The sequence below is a fragment of the Misgurnus anguillicaudatus genome, chromosome 9 (genome assembly GCF_027580225.2).
Source record: "Misgurnus anguillicaudatus chromosome 9, ASM2758022v2, whole genome shotgun sequence".
Classification (NCBI taxonomy): domain Eukaryota; kingdom Metazoa; phylum Chordata; class Actinopteri; order Cypriniformes; family Cobitidae; genus Misgurnus; species Misgurnus anguillicaudatus.
In genome coordinates, this window is record NC_073345.2 from 22,224,582 (window position 1) to 22,238,032 (window position 13,451).

Consider the following 13,451-nt stretch of genomic DNA (forward strand, 5'->3'; position numbering starts at 1 on the left):
AACCTTGCTGCTAACATTTTTACATTTTGATAGATCTGCCATTGATTAAGATAAACAATAGCTTCTTTCACACAGGAATTCTGGTAAATTACCATGAATTTACCAGTAAATACAAAAATGTGCGGTTCACACACGCAGTGACATTCCGTCTTTTTACCAGTAAGATATCATTCACAAATCAGTATCAAAATACCGATAAACTAGAAAAGAAAGCGAAAGTTACCTGTGGCGCGCGGCAAATTCAAGGTTGAATTTCCAAACAATCCACGGTCCGTATTTAGTTGTTTTCACATCTGTGGCAAATGCTGATGGCCGTGAAGTTGGTCATGACTAAACAACATTGCGTTCAAACGAAAACTGTGTCTTAAACAACAGTTTGCACATTGGGCTTTACAGAGACGGCTAAGCATGTTGGCAATTGGTCAAATAGATGGTAAGCTGTTTAAAGCAACTTTGGTGAAGAAATGTGGACGTTAACTTTAGGTGTGGTCGACTTTTAGGGGGTTTTCACACCTGCCTTGTTTAGTTCGATTGAATCGTACCAGAGTTCGTTGCTCAGTTGGTGCAGTTCGTTTGGGCAGGTGAGAATGCAGCAATCGAACTCTGATGCGCACCAAAAGCGGACCAAACAAGCGGACCGAGACCAGCTTGCAGAGGTGGTCTCGGTATGCTTTCAAACGAACTCTAGAGCGGTTCGTTTGTGGTGAGAACACGATCCGAGATCGAACCGACCTAACTGCAAAAGTACTGCGCATTTTGGACTAAACCAGCTGCCGTAGTCAACTGCGCAGTGCATTATCGGATGAGGAAGTGTTTGTTGACCGTTTCTGTTAGCAATATTAGCACAATGACAAATCGCGGACATACCTGGAGTTGCGAGGAGGTGCGGGCGGAGCCTCGGAAATTTTTTGTCTTCGCCGTTTGTAGTGCATTAAACTGTTGTTTGTTCATTCTGAAAATGAACAGTTTGTCTAGAATGCTGTATACAAACTATGTATAACAACCACGGACACATAATTACAGCGCACAGCCGTTTGTCCATGGTGTCTGCTGTATTATCCTTCTTTTGTTTACTTCCGGGGGTTCCGTTGGAATTTGCCGCACATTGATTCTGACCAATCGTGAAGCCGTTTAGGAAATACGTTCAAATACACATGTGGCCAATGAGTAATGTTGATCTTATCACAAGACAGAATTTTGGTTCGTTTCAATTGGTGCGGATCAGAGCAATCAGTGTGGTGTGAAATGGAACCATATCTGCTAAAAAAGTTACAATGTATCATTTTTTGCTTTTGGCCGGACCAAATGAACCGAATTACAGATGTGAAAACGCCCTTAAGCAGCGTGTGTGTGGAAACGTCCGTAAACAGTGCGGGGGTAAACACGGCGTCTCTATCGAAACATTATGATTGGTCGGATGCTGTCAGCGTGGTCTGACGTTGTCTATTCTAAATGCCGGTAATCTATATTTTTCGTTCACACATTGCGCTTACCGGTAGATTACTGGTAATCTTATAACCTCTCTTACTGGTTAATTGATAGCACTGATTTACCAGAAAGGTTGTGTTTGCACATGTTAACTGCAATTTACCAGTAAACACTGTATGTGTGAAAGGGACTATTAACAAAAAATAATAGTATAAGCTGTTCACATAGCTTAGCTGGTAGAGCATAAAAGGTCATGGGTTCGATGCTAGGATCACACATACCAAAATAAGGTATACCTTGAATGCACTCTAAGTCGCTTTGGATAAAAGCGTCTGTCAAATATATGTAAATTAAGTCTGCTTAAAAGCAGATTAGCCGCTGAACTAATCTAAACAAAATTCAATTTGTACTCTTAGAAATATTATACTCTCCATCTCATTACGAACCACAAATCTATTCCAGTATCAATGTTATCCTGCTATATGACATTTGTCTGTAAGATAGGGCTTAACACCCTAAGACCCCAGCTTTGGTTTGTCTTTTTTCCGATTTCTCCCAGCTATTTGGGGTTAGGAAAAACCAATAAATATATTTTTCTTTGAACATGAAGCAGTGTAATTGTCCACGTTTGTGTATAACAGGTCCCAGTTACACAGAATTAAGTATTAAGGTGCAAACAACAACAAAAATGTGATGTCCATGTAGTGCTGGGTGATAATTTGATACCGCTAATTTGACCGATATAATTTTTCCCCGATAAAACAATAACGGTAGTTTGATAAGTGATCGGTAATGTTTACGCACTGTGCAAAATGTTGCGCAAGCACTTCCGGGTGCGGCACGCGCTCTTGGTTTACAATCACAGTGTCAATTAGATTTGAATGAGTGGAGTAAGTCGAGGCAAGTTATTCATTTATTAGTAGAGCCACGTGATTTTCGTGATGCGGATAACGCAGACGGAATCCAAATGCGTGGAAACATTTTCCTTGTGTGTAATGTTGGACTCGTAAACAGGGTTTGTCAAAGCCCGGAACGGAGCAGACAAAATAGGTACAGTATACTGTACTTTCTTTCGGCGTCCGCCTTGGGCGTGCACACCGCTTTAAAAGTATATTTACAGGATATTCACAAATTCAGGAATCTGAGGAAAAACAGCGGATCCACCACTGCAGTGAATATACTGTATGAGTGTGCGCTCCTACAGCAATGTGATGCTCTTGACATCTATTTATCAGGTTGTATAGCTCGTATATGCATACGCGTGATCACTGAACTAAGTTTTCTTTCTTGTTTAAGTAAACACAAACAGCTGGATGTTACTCAGTCTGTATATTGAAACTTAAAGCAGTCTGTCTTGGGTCTTAAAGTGACAGTAGCCTGCTGCTTTCTGTGTCAGAAATGTGTTGATTTCATAACAAATATATTCACATTTAATACAGATTCCTGAACATTAAAACAAGATTTTAGTATTTGTAATGTTCTGAATAAAAAGTAGTTTAAAACCATTATTAAGTGTCTGGTTTTTACAATTTTCATTTAGGAGCAAAAATCTGCCTTTAAATTTGACAGGAATAAAAATTTGTTATTTATCATGATAATTATCGATATCTACTGATATGAAAAACATTTTCTTGATATTTTATAATAAACCTGTATAAACTTCTTTGTTCTGGTGAACACGAAGGAAGATATTTTAAATGTTTGTACCCAAACCGTTCGTGAGCCCCATTCACTTCCATGGTTGGATAAAAGAATACTATGGAAGTGAATGGGGCTCACAAATGGGTTGATTACAAACATTACTCAAAATATTTTCCTTCATGTTCATCAGAACAAAGAAATTCATACAGGATTGTAACAACATGAAAGTGACTTTTCAATTTTGGGTGAACTATCAGTTTAAAGTCATATAGATGGTGTCAATAAGATGAACTAACACTGACCCTTGGGATAAACATATTATTCGAAATTATTTAAATGAGGATATCTGGCTTAGGGAGCAACTTGAACAACAAGTACGAGTCATGAGGCTGAATCACCATGGTGACACAGTCATACAGTAGCCATGGCTACAATCCATCACTCTAGCCCCTCCTTCCAATCTGTCCTCCGTCCAGAACGCAGGCAAGGCTAACAAGAAAGATTTCCTCCTGAACACAAACAGATCTTTGCCAAATGAAAAGTAAAACGGAAATGTAATGGCAACTTAAATAAAGGCAATTAAATCTTTTAAATTCTTTTCTGAGCCCGACACACCACAGCAGCATTGCGGTTTTCTATTGAATCACGCAAGATAAATGTGCTGCCTAAAGATGTACGATTGGAAATGTTACCCCCTACATACTACAGCTTGCAACAGGGCTACCAAAAATCCTGAAATTGAGTATTCTTAGTGTGTTTGTCCCCATCATATAATTTCCAGAGCTGGAAGACAGATTGTACAGGTGAGCTGAATCCATTCGGATGACTGCTTACAGAAAGTGACAATAAAACAATGTGGCAGGGATGACCTTTCACCAACAGACCCTGAAGCGTGAATATGAGGCAGGCAGTGAGGGTCACTCAAATGGGAAGTGCTTAGGGAACTCTGCCCAGTCCAAAAAAAAACAAGCAGCCAGTAGACATAAATCACTGCACACTGAAGTCAGTTCTGCTACATCAACACAGCTCTGAACCAAAACCTATCAGGCTGTGTCGCGCCCCTCTATCCTCACCTAAATGAAACATCATAAGTGAGCCATCTGTAATGTGCTACACTTGTGGGAATACAGTGCAGAAGACCTGTAGCTTAATTGGTAGAGCATTGCGTTAGCAACCACAAAACCATAGGTTCGATCCCAAGGTATGATTCACATGCTGATAAAATGTACAAGTTAAATGCACTGTTGATAAGTGCCAAATGCATAAAAGTAAAGACTAAATATAAGAGGACTATATTTTGTAAGCATTAATTACGGAAATATCGAATTTGCACCTGTGTGCATGCGTTTCAGACGTCTGCGTCAGACATCGCTTTTGAGTCTTGTCACTCTTAATAACTCTTTTAACTTTAATCAGGACCCGAATTTTATCTCTCTTAATAATTATTTTAACATCAAGCAAATCCTGCAGTCTATTTTCTATAAGTTCTGAATGCTTTAAAAACGAAACCAAAAAGTGAAAGAAGACGCTTCTATGTATTTGGGACAGTACACCTCTCAGAAAGCGTGCAGATAAGATCATTTTAGATGTTTAATGACCATTTACAGCATTGGATTCGCTAGACGAGAGCTTAATGTTCTTATTTTTATGAAAACCTCCGACTCATCTAGACAGCCAGGGCTCCAGACTAACTATTTTCAGTAGGAGCACAGTGGCCGAAACTGAAAATTTTAGGGGCGCAACCAGAAAATTTAGGGGCACACACAGTAAATCAACATGCTAACCAATTATTCACATTTCTACTAATTTCCAACGTATTACTAATGAATACTTTAATGCTAGATGCAGAAAGTACAATGTGCCGTTTCATTCAGTGTCACATCACAAAAAAGTCCAATTTACTGGTCGCACATGTGCGACTGGGTGTAAAATTCAGTGACACACTCTCAAATTTTGGTGGCAAAATGACACCATTTGGTGGTAGTCTGGAGCCCTGACAGCGCGGGTCACTTGCTGCGTCTCAATTCATCCAGCTGTGGGTCAAACAGAAATTGCGTGTTGCGTTAATCGTGCGTTAATAAAATTAGTGCCGTTAAAATGAATTTGCGTTAACGCGTTAATTTTGACAGACCTATTTTAAATACTTCTACATACTAAATAAATTACGTGAACTGTGAGGTAAAACTTTCATAGAAATGGAAGAGTTACCTTTTGAGTAAAATAAAAAAACTAAACATTAAAAAATCGTCATAAGAATTAGATGATGAAATGGTTGTGCGCAAGAAACTTAATGACCCAACCTTTCTATCGCTGAAGGTTTTGAATGTCTATCAGAGACACACGGCTTCATTATTTCTTGCAAGTCAATAATAGTGATCCAGCAAAAGGAGGATGAAGAAAAAGCTAATAAGAGCCAGTATGTGTACGTTTTTCATCACTACAGAAATATCCCATTGTCTGTGTGTTGCTTTCCTCTCGTCTATCTATGAAGGAATTGTGACCTGTAACCATGGCAACAATAAGTGCTTCTCTACGGTTGACTGCGGTACATGCTATAACTAGCGTGAAATCTGAGCGGACGGAGCCTTTCAAAACATTGCGTTGGTCGGCTAACTAACCCGTTAGTGCACCTTTGATAGCGCTGATCTACACATAACAGCGTTTGAATGGTTTGACAATCTCTCCCAAAGCACTGTAAAGCAACACAAGGTCTGTCCAGTGAAAGGAGTCACACTAGCTGAATACAAACAGAAGAAAAGCAGGGTTACTGAGCACACTAATGCTAGTTACACGCAGAGCAAATCAATAAGGCATTACCTCTCTTTAAGACTCAAGAAAGGAAACAAATACCCCTTTATTATTTCATAATAAAAACCTTAGCGTATTAAGGGCACATGTTCCCCCGTCCTAATCACAATATTATAATCCCCACCCCCCCATTGAAGGTTGTCCCGACGGAACGCTGAAGGTGTTAACAACCAGCGCGTCCGACGGGATGCTATTTTGAATCGTGTTGTCAAGGGTTCAAGTTTTCCCAGGAGTCCATTGCAGGAAAGCAAAGACAAACACATGCCCGATAATTAACTTTAATGAAGCCTGTGTGTGTATGAGTGAGGCAGGCAAAAAACACAGCTTCACATACACCAAAACTCTGTTCCTTCCCTCCTCCTTTCATACGGGGGCGCGGATTGATTGTGCAAAGAGGTCCTCGAACAGACGCTCAAACATACACCAAATATTCCTTTATCTCCAGAAATATGGAAATGAAGGGGGAAAAGTTGTCAGTAAATGAACACGTCCCAACAGAAATCACTGCACAGATTGTACACCATTCGTTTATATCTAGCAAAGCAGGTGGCTTCTACAATTAGATGTCTTATCGGCAGGACCAGACAGAATTCTGGGAAAAGCTCTGCAGAATTCCAGTGAACCGGAATGCCCGTCATTCACAAATTCCCACACATCCCATATGCACCTACTATTGGAATTTTTGCAATGTCCTTGCTATTATCTTGGAGGTTTGTCTGTATGCTAGTGTACTTAAAGGATTAGTTCATTTTCTTAAAAAAAATCCAGATAATTTACTCACAACCATATCATCCAAACTGTTGATGTCTTTCTTTGTTCAGTCGAGAAGAAATTATGTTTTTTGAAGAAAACATTCCAGGATTTTTCTCATTTTAAAGGACTTTAATGGACCTCAAAAATTAACAGTTTTAATGCAGTTAAAATTGCAGTTTCAAAGTACTCTAAACAATCCCTAACAAGGCATAAGGGTCTTATCTAGTGAAACGATTGTTATTTTGAAAAATATGCACTTTTAAACCACAACTTCTCGTCTATCTTCGGTTATGTGACGCGCCAGCGCGACCTCACCAAATACGGTCACGGATGACGTATCGAAACTCCGCCCCAGTGTTTACAAGTGTGGAGAAAGAGGACCATTCCGACGTTGTTGTATGTGGAATGATACTAATTAATGTCTTTGTGTCAGTTTATTGTTTAAAATGGTCCCAAATGCGCGTTTCATATGTAACACGTGACCTTTCCACGGCATTACGCAATTACGTGAGGTCACAGGACCGGAGATAGACGAGAAGCCGTGGCCCAAAAGTGCATATTGCCAAAAATGACAATCGTTTCGCTAGATAAGACCCTTATGCCTCGTTTGGGATCATTTAGAGTCCTTTGAAACTGCAATTTTAAACTAAATTAAAACTGTTACGTGTTGGTGTCCATTAAAGTTCATTAAAATGAGAAAAATCCTGGAATGTTTTCCTCAAAAAAAATTATAATTTCTTCTTGACTGAACAAAAAAAGACATTAACATTTTGGATGACATGGTGGCGAGTAAATTATCTGGATTTTTTTTAAGAAAATTGACTAATCCTTTAACAAAATCAGAAACAAAATTTAGTCTTACCATTCTGGGAAAATTAAATAAAAAATATGAATAACTTTATCTCATAAACCAATCAAATACTCCCTAAAATGAGAATGTACTGAGAAAATAACAGGATTTTAATTTTTGGGTGAACTATCGCTTTAAAGAAGGTTGCCTTCAAAGGTAACACAAACACAGCCAAGTGCATTTATATGCAGATGCATTATTGCTTCATAAATGTTTGCATCTAAAATTTTGTGTGCCGCGAATCCTCCCACCTACATGATTTCATAAGTAGTGCATGCTCTCTAAACCCGAAGCCAGCCAAGCACAGAGCAAGAGAGCTGTCTGGAGCAACGCTGGATCAGAGCAATGAGACCTGCTGCAAAGCAAATCTGCCTGTGCTAATTCCTTCACAAGCCTCTTCCCACATCATTTTCCTCCAGCACACATAATCTTTTAGCTAAGCCTGCAATATGTTAAAGCAAATGTTATCACACCATATAAACAGCTCTGTTTCACAATCCCTCCCAGTCTAATAATAAGGCATTCAATGGATCAATGACCTTCAGTGTGCTGACACAGATGAGAATTGCTCTTTTCCAACAGCCCAATGTAAAATACACAAATACAGTCAAAATGTGCCAAATGAGGAGAGAAATTGTGATTCAAACAAACATATCATGCATTATGATTATCATGCATATCATGTTAAATGGTTAACCCCATTCACACAGCACTTTGGTCCCGGAAAATGTCCATAAAATTGGCTTCTGTGTGAACAAAAAACGTCCAGGAAATGTTCTCCCGTAAAGAGGACCTAGTAAAATTGCCATAACATTCATGTAACAGAGCTCAGCTCAAACTTAATCTAGAAAAAAGCAGTCGCAGGGGTGTAAAAACAAGCAAGAAGGAAAATGAAAAAGTCAATTGTTCACCGTAGAACATCTGTGACATGATTGATGGGATCTGCGGTAGGCAGACGGTAAGTGATTGTTTTTCCCTGAGCTCCTGTAGAAGGCATCTTGATAATGTGCTTCAGTGTGCCGCGTTAATAACGTCCTGCACTTCAGAGGGCTCCATCATTTTTAGACCCAGACCGTGGCAAATCATGCGCTTGGAGTGTATCCTATTGACACGCGAGCGCGGCATTCAATCCATGTTCTGAGAAATCTTCAAAGCCGGTACGTCACTGATGAATTCTTCTCCACCGCGAGAAAATGAGCGATGCCAAGTCATTCATCTCAGCTTTGATTTTACGCTGACTCCTCTGAGCTCAGGGAAGAACGGAAGTTATTTGATCAGTTAAAGCAGCGGTTCCCAAACTGGGGGGTGGGGGGGGGGGTGAGATGGTGCCAGAGGGGCCCCAGTTAAATAAAAAGTTTAATTTATCATAACTTCTGTCTGTGTAATTAAATCGAAGACAAATATGGTGACTACTCAACAGCACTACATTGTATAATTTAATAAGTTGTGTTTAATTCAAATTCTAAGTTTGAGACTTTTTGTCATGAATTTTCTTTGAGGGCATGAAGGGATGCACCCTACACAAAAGGGGGGGGGGGCCTGCCAAAAAGTTTGAGGACTATTGAGCAAAACTGTGCTAGTAGGTGCTGGGACTAATAATATGGCGCTTTTCCATTGCATAGTACCCACGGTTTGGTTTAGTTTGGGTCAGATCAGCTTACTTTTGGGAGCTTTTCCACTGGGTGCAGTACGTAGTACCCAAAACTTTTTTTCGTACCACCTCGTTTGGGGTTCCAAGCGACCCGAGCTGAAACGTGATGCGAAAACACTAGATCACTGATTGGTCTGAGAGAATCGTCAATACCAGCTATATCGCTATAATGTAAAAGATTAGCTTTACCTTCATGCTAGCTTGCGCGTAAGTATCTTAAGTAAACATGTTGTCATCTGTTCTCTGCTATAAGTTCCCAAACTCCCTTTTAGCGATGAAAAACATCCAGAGGTTGAGAATCAGGAACACCATAACAGTTTTTTCCAGACTTGCAGTTTGTGGCGGCACATTCACGACGTGCACGTCCGCATTATATGCTTAAATGCAACTTCAATGAGGCTCAGCGGAGCGGCGTCGACTGATGGCACGGGTGTTTGAACAGAAATTCTCATGTGACACAGAGGCAGCTATAAACACGATGTGCAAACATCTATTTGTGGTGGCCAATTTTAATTTTGTAGTGGACTGAGAAATAAATAAATGTATGGGAATGTACAAGGATGCTCTCACTTGTATGATGTCACAGCAGTATGAAACGCAAATATAACGACACGCCTATAATCCCTCCCACTGCGAATTGATACTAAACTCGCTGGAAAAGCTAACCACGCCAAAGTGAGGTGAGCTGACCCGACCCAAACTAAACTAAACCGTGGGGTACTATCCAATGGAAAAGTGCCAATAGAGAGGTCTGATGTGGATCTGGACTCATCTAACCATATACAGTAAGTTTTTTTATTAGTTATGGTGCTTTTCCATTGCATAGTACCCCACGGTCTAGGTCAGGTCAGCTCACCTCACTTTGGCTTAGTTAGCTTTTCCATCGAGTTTAGCAACACTTTAGTGGGAGGGATTATAGGCGTGTCGTTATATTTGCGCTGCCTACTGCTGTGACATCATACAAGTGAGAGCGTTGTTGGAATGCTTAACATTCCCATACATTCATTTATTTCTCAGTTCGCCACAAAATTAAAATTGACCACCACAAATAGATGTTTGCACATTGCGTTTATCACCACCTATGTCTCACATGACAGTTTCTGTATAAACACCCGTGGGGTCAGTCGACGGCGCTTCGCTGAGCCTCATCTAGGTTGCATTTGAGCATAAATGTGCGCTACGCAAATGTGCCGCCACAAACTGAAAGTCTGGAAAAAACAGGTATGGTGTTCCTGATTCTCAACCTGTGGATGTTTTTCATCCCTAAAAGGGAGTTTGGGAACTTACAGCTAAGCACAGATAACAACAGTTTTTCTTCGAGACACACAAGCTAGCACGAAGGTAAAGCTAGTCTTTTACACTATAGCGATGACGCTGGTAGTGACAATTCTCTCAGACCAATCAGTGATCTACAGTGTTTTCGCTTCACATTTTGGTATCAGCTCGGGTTGCTTGGAACCCAAACGGTGGTGGTACTAAAAAAGTATCAGGTACTGCCCCGACTCAAAGAGTGGGGTACTATGCAATGGAAAAGCGCCATTACAGAAAATTCTGCCAAAAATCTTCATATCATGATTTACAGAGGATAAACATCTCTGAAAAAGATCAATTGACCTCCTAAGCAAAAGTTAGACTTTTTTGAGAAAATCTAATGCATACATTAAAAGATACTGAATATAAATGCATTTCGACTTGTGGCACTGGCAGATTTTTAATTTGACTTCAGCATAAACAAGTGAAAACAAATGAAAATAGCCGGCAGTGCCACAAAAGCTATTGTAGATGTTCTAAAAACACTCAAAAGTTGTATATAATTCAACCTATCAGGTCATTTAATCTTGTTTCAGGGATGTTAGTGATAAACGAGATCAACGCATTTTTCATTTTCACAATAAATAAAGTCTTGAACTGATATAAAGATACAGCATATAGACATTCACTGTGGTATGTGCTGCGCATACCAAACACCGTGTATGTATTTCTAGCCTTAATCTATTTGTCCAAGTGAGCAAAAACACTTCAAAACGTGCCCCAGGGTCACAATTTTTCCATTTATTTAGCCGCCATTCGGTATCTCCTATTACTCGTTTTTTCTACCATTTTGATGAAAAGCACGTCTACTCGTAGCATCCTTGCTATGAAACACCGCAACACAAAGAGCTACTTGAGCAAAGACGAAGCCTAGTCTGTCCTTAAACACATGATGAGCAGCGTCTATGTCTCCACTGACACTCTCTTTTCCAGACAGTAGACTAATGACTCCGCTTCTCCCATCCTTCAGACAGCTACAACTCCTTCCTTTCGCTCTCCGACACTCCCTCTTGGTTGCTCCCGGCCAAATCGCAGTCTCTTTAAGTGACTGCGCTCTTCCTCACAGCCCAGTAAATGAACCCTTTAAAAGAGCCACAAGACACCAGCCGGCTCGGTGCCCTCAGTCACCCTGGCCGGTCGATAGCATCGCGAAGTTCTGGAGGCGATGATAAGGAGATTATACTTGTCCCTGAGGGGGACGAGAAGTGCTTCCATCCCTGACCCACCACCGGCCTCCTCCAGGGAAAACTCACCCCATCTCTGTTCAGGTCGCTTTGCACTTGGTGTGACATCTAATGGATGCAAATGATGCTTTTGGTTACGGACAGCAGTTTGGGATAGGCCACGGCTAGCCTTGGGTCAAACCGTTGCGGATGATCATAACAATGTCATGTGAGAGAGACCCTTAGAGAGGTTTAGGCTAATAAGGGGAGTCATAAAATGCAAAGGACATGCGGAAAAAAAAACAGCAAGAGGTGCCGAGAGACTATTACAATAAAATTAACCAAATAGTTAAACGTGTTTCTATTCCTAATAACGTAATTTGCCGCATGCGAGTTATTAAAGCATTCCAGCTAATGGTGTTGGGGGATAAAATCTTTGTACTTATAAATTCGAAACAAAAAATACCAACATTATTTTAAGTGCAAGATGCTGAATATACAATATATAGCCTAAACCCTGTCCTGAATGGTGATCTGCATTCTCTCTCAATGGTTTTAAATCATGTTCTTCCTCCACATTATCACGGGTCTGTGGGGCACTGGATCTTCACAGGTTGTGATAAATTGCGATGCGAGAGCATCAACCACGTGCCGAATTCTCACATGCAGGCAGAGAGAGGTAGGCAGAAGCCCAACCTGAATACAAAGCAGTTCAGAAGGCTACATTTAACACGCTGATGCTTCAGTGAGCGGGAGCTACTCCAGGGTCACAGCTGCCACGAAACGCTGAGACAACACGGCCATCAAGAAAATATGACGGGGGATAAACTACTCTTTACGTGATGCACTATTCTGAGGAAGACAAAAACCAAAGTAAATATGGGAAAGGTTTGAAAATGAGTAATAATCTAATTACATGTCAGGCGAAAACAAAGAGACACATTTGCGGCCCGCCACAAATGTCAACAGTGTAGACACATGCGGCTTCATTTGGCACCTGTCCTATTGTCAGTTCTGTTTAAAATCCTGCAGCCCCACACAGTTTAACATTAAGTTACATTATATTTGTCCCAAATTAACATTAAAGGTGCCAAAGAATGCATTGATACAATATGTTAGAAGGCATGTAGCTTTATTAAGTGCAAAAATGATCCAGAAACAGTTTTACATGTCTATTTACAACTCTAGGATTTGTCCCTAAAAATGAAATGGTCTACTATGACCTTATTTAAAAGGTTCATGAATAATAAGCGGCTCATTTCAGTAGCTCTGTGTGTGTGCACAAACAGACCTTATTTTTGAGCCTGTATCAGACGACCAGAAGATACAGATTTTAAAAGGGACACTCCACTTTTTTTGAAAATAATCTAATTTTCCAGCTTGCCTAGAGTTAAATATTTGATTTTTACCGTTTTGGAATCTATTCAGCTGATCTCCGGGTCTGGTGGGACACCTTTTGGCGTAGCTTAGCATAGTCCATTGAATCTGATTAGACCATTAGCATTGCTCTCAAAAATAACCAAAGAGTTTGGATATTTTTCCTATTTAAAACTTGACTCTTCTGTAGTTACATCATGTACTAAGACAGACGGAAAATTAAAAGTTGCAATTTTCTAGGCCAATATGGCTGGGAACTATACTCTCATTCTGGCGTAATAATCAAGGGCCTTGCTGCCGTAACATGGCTGCAGGAGGCGCCATGATATTATGCATATTTTCAAAAAAGTGGAGTGTCCCTTTAAGGAACAATAAATTATTCGGAGATTGGAAACGGATGTTTCTAATCGGTGCGTTTGTTTTTCAGTAACATCAAACTTATTAGCATATAACATTAACTAGCATATAG

General features: G+C 40.2%; 1 protein-coding gene across 4 annotated transcripts in view; it reads right to left on the reverse strand.

Annotated features, from left to right (window-relative positions):
- The window catches only part of tnksa (tankyrase, TRF1-interacting ankyrin-related ADP-ribose polymerase a), a 122,709-nt gene that overhangs the window by 49,203 nt on the left and 60,055 nt on the right, over nt 1–13,451 (reverse strand). The gene's annotated exons all lie outside the window — the stretch shown is intronic.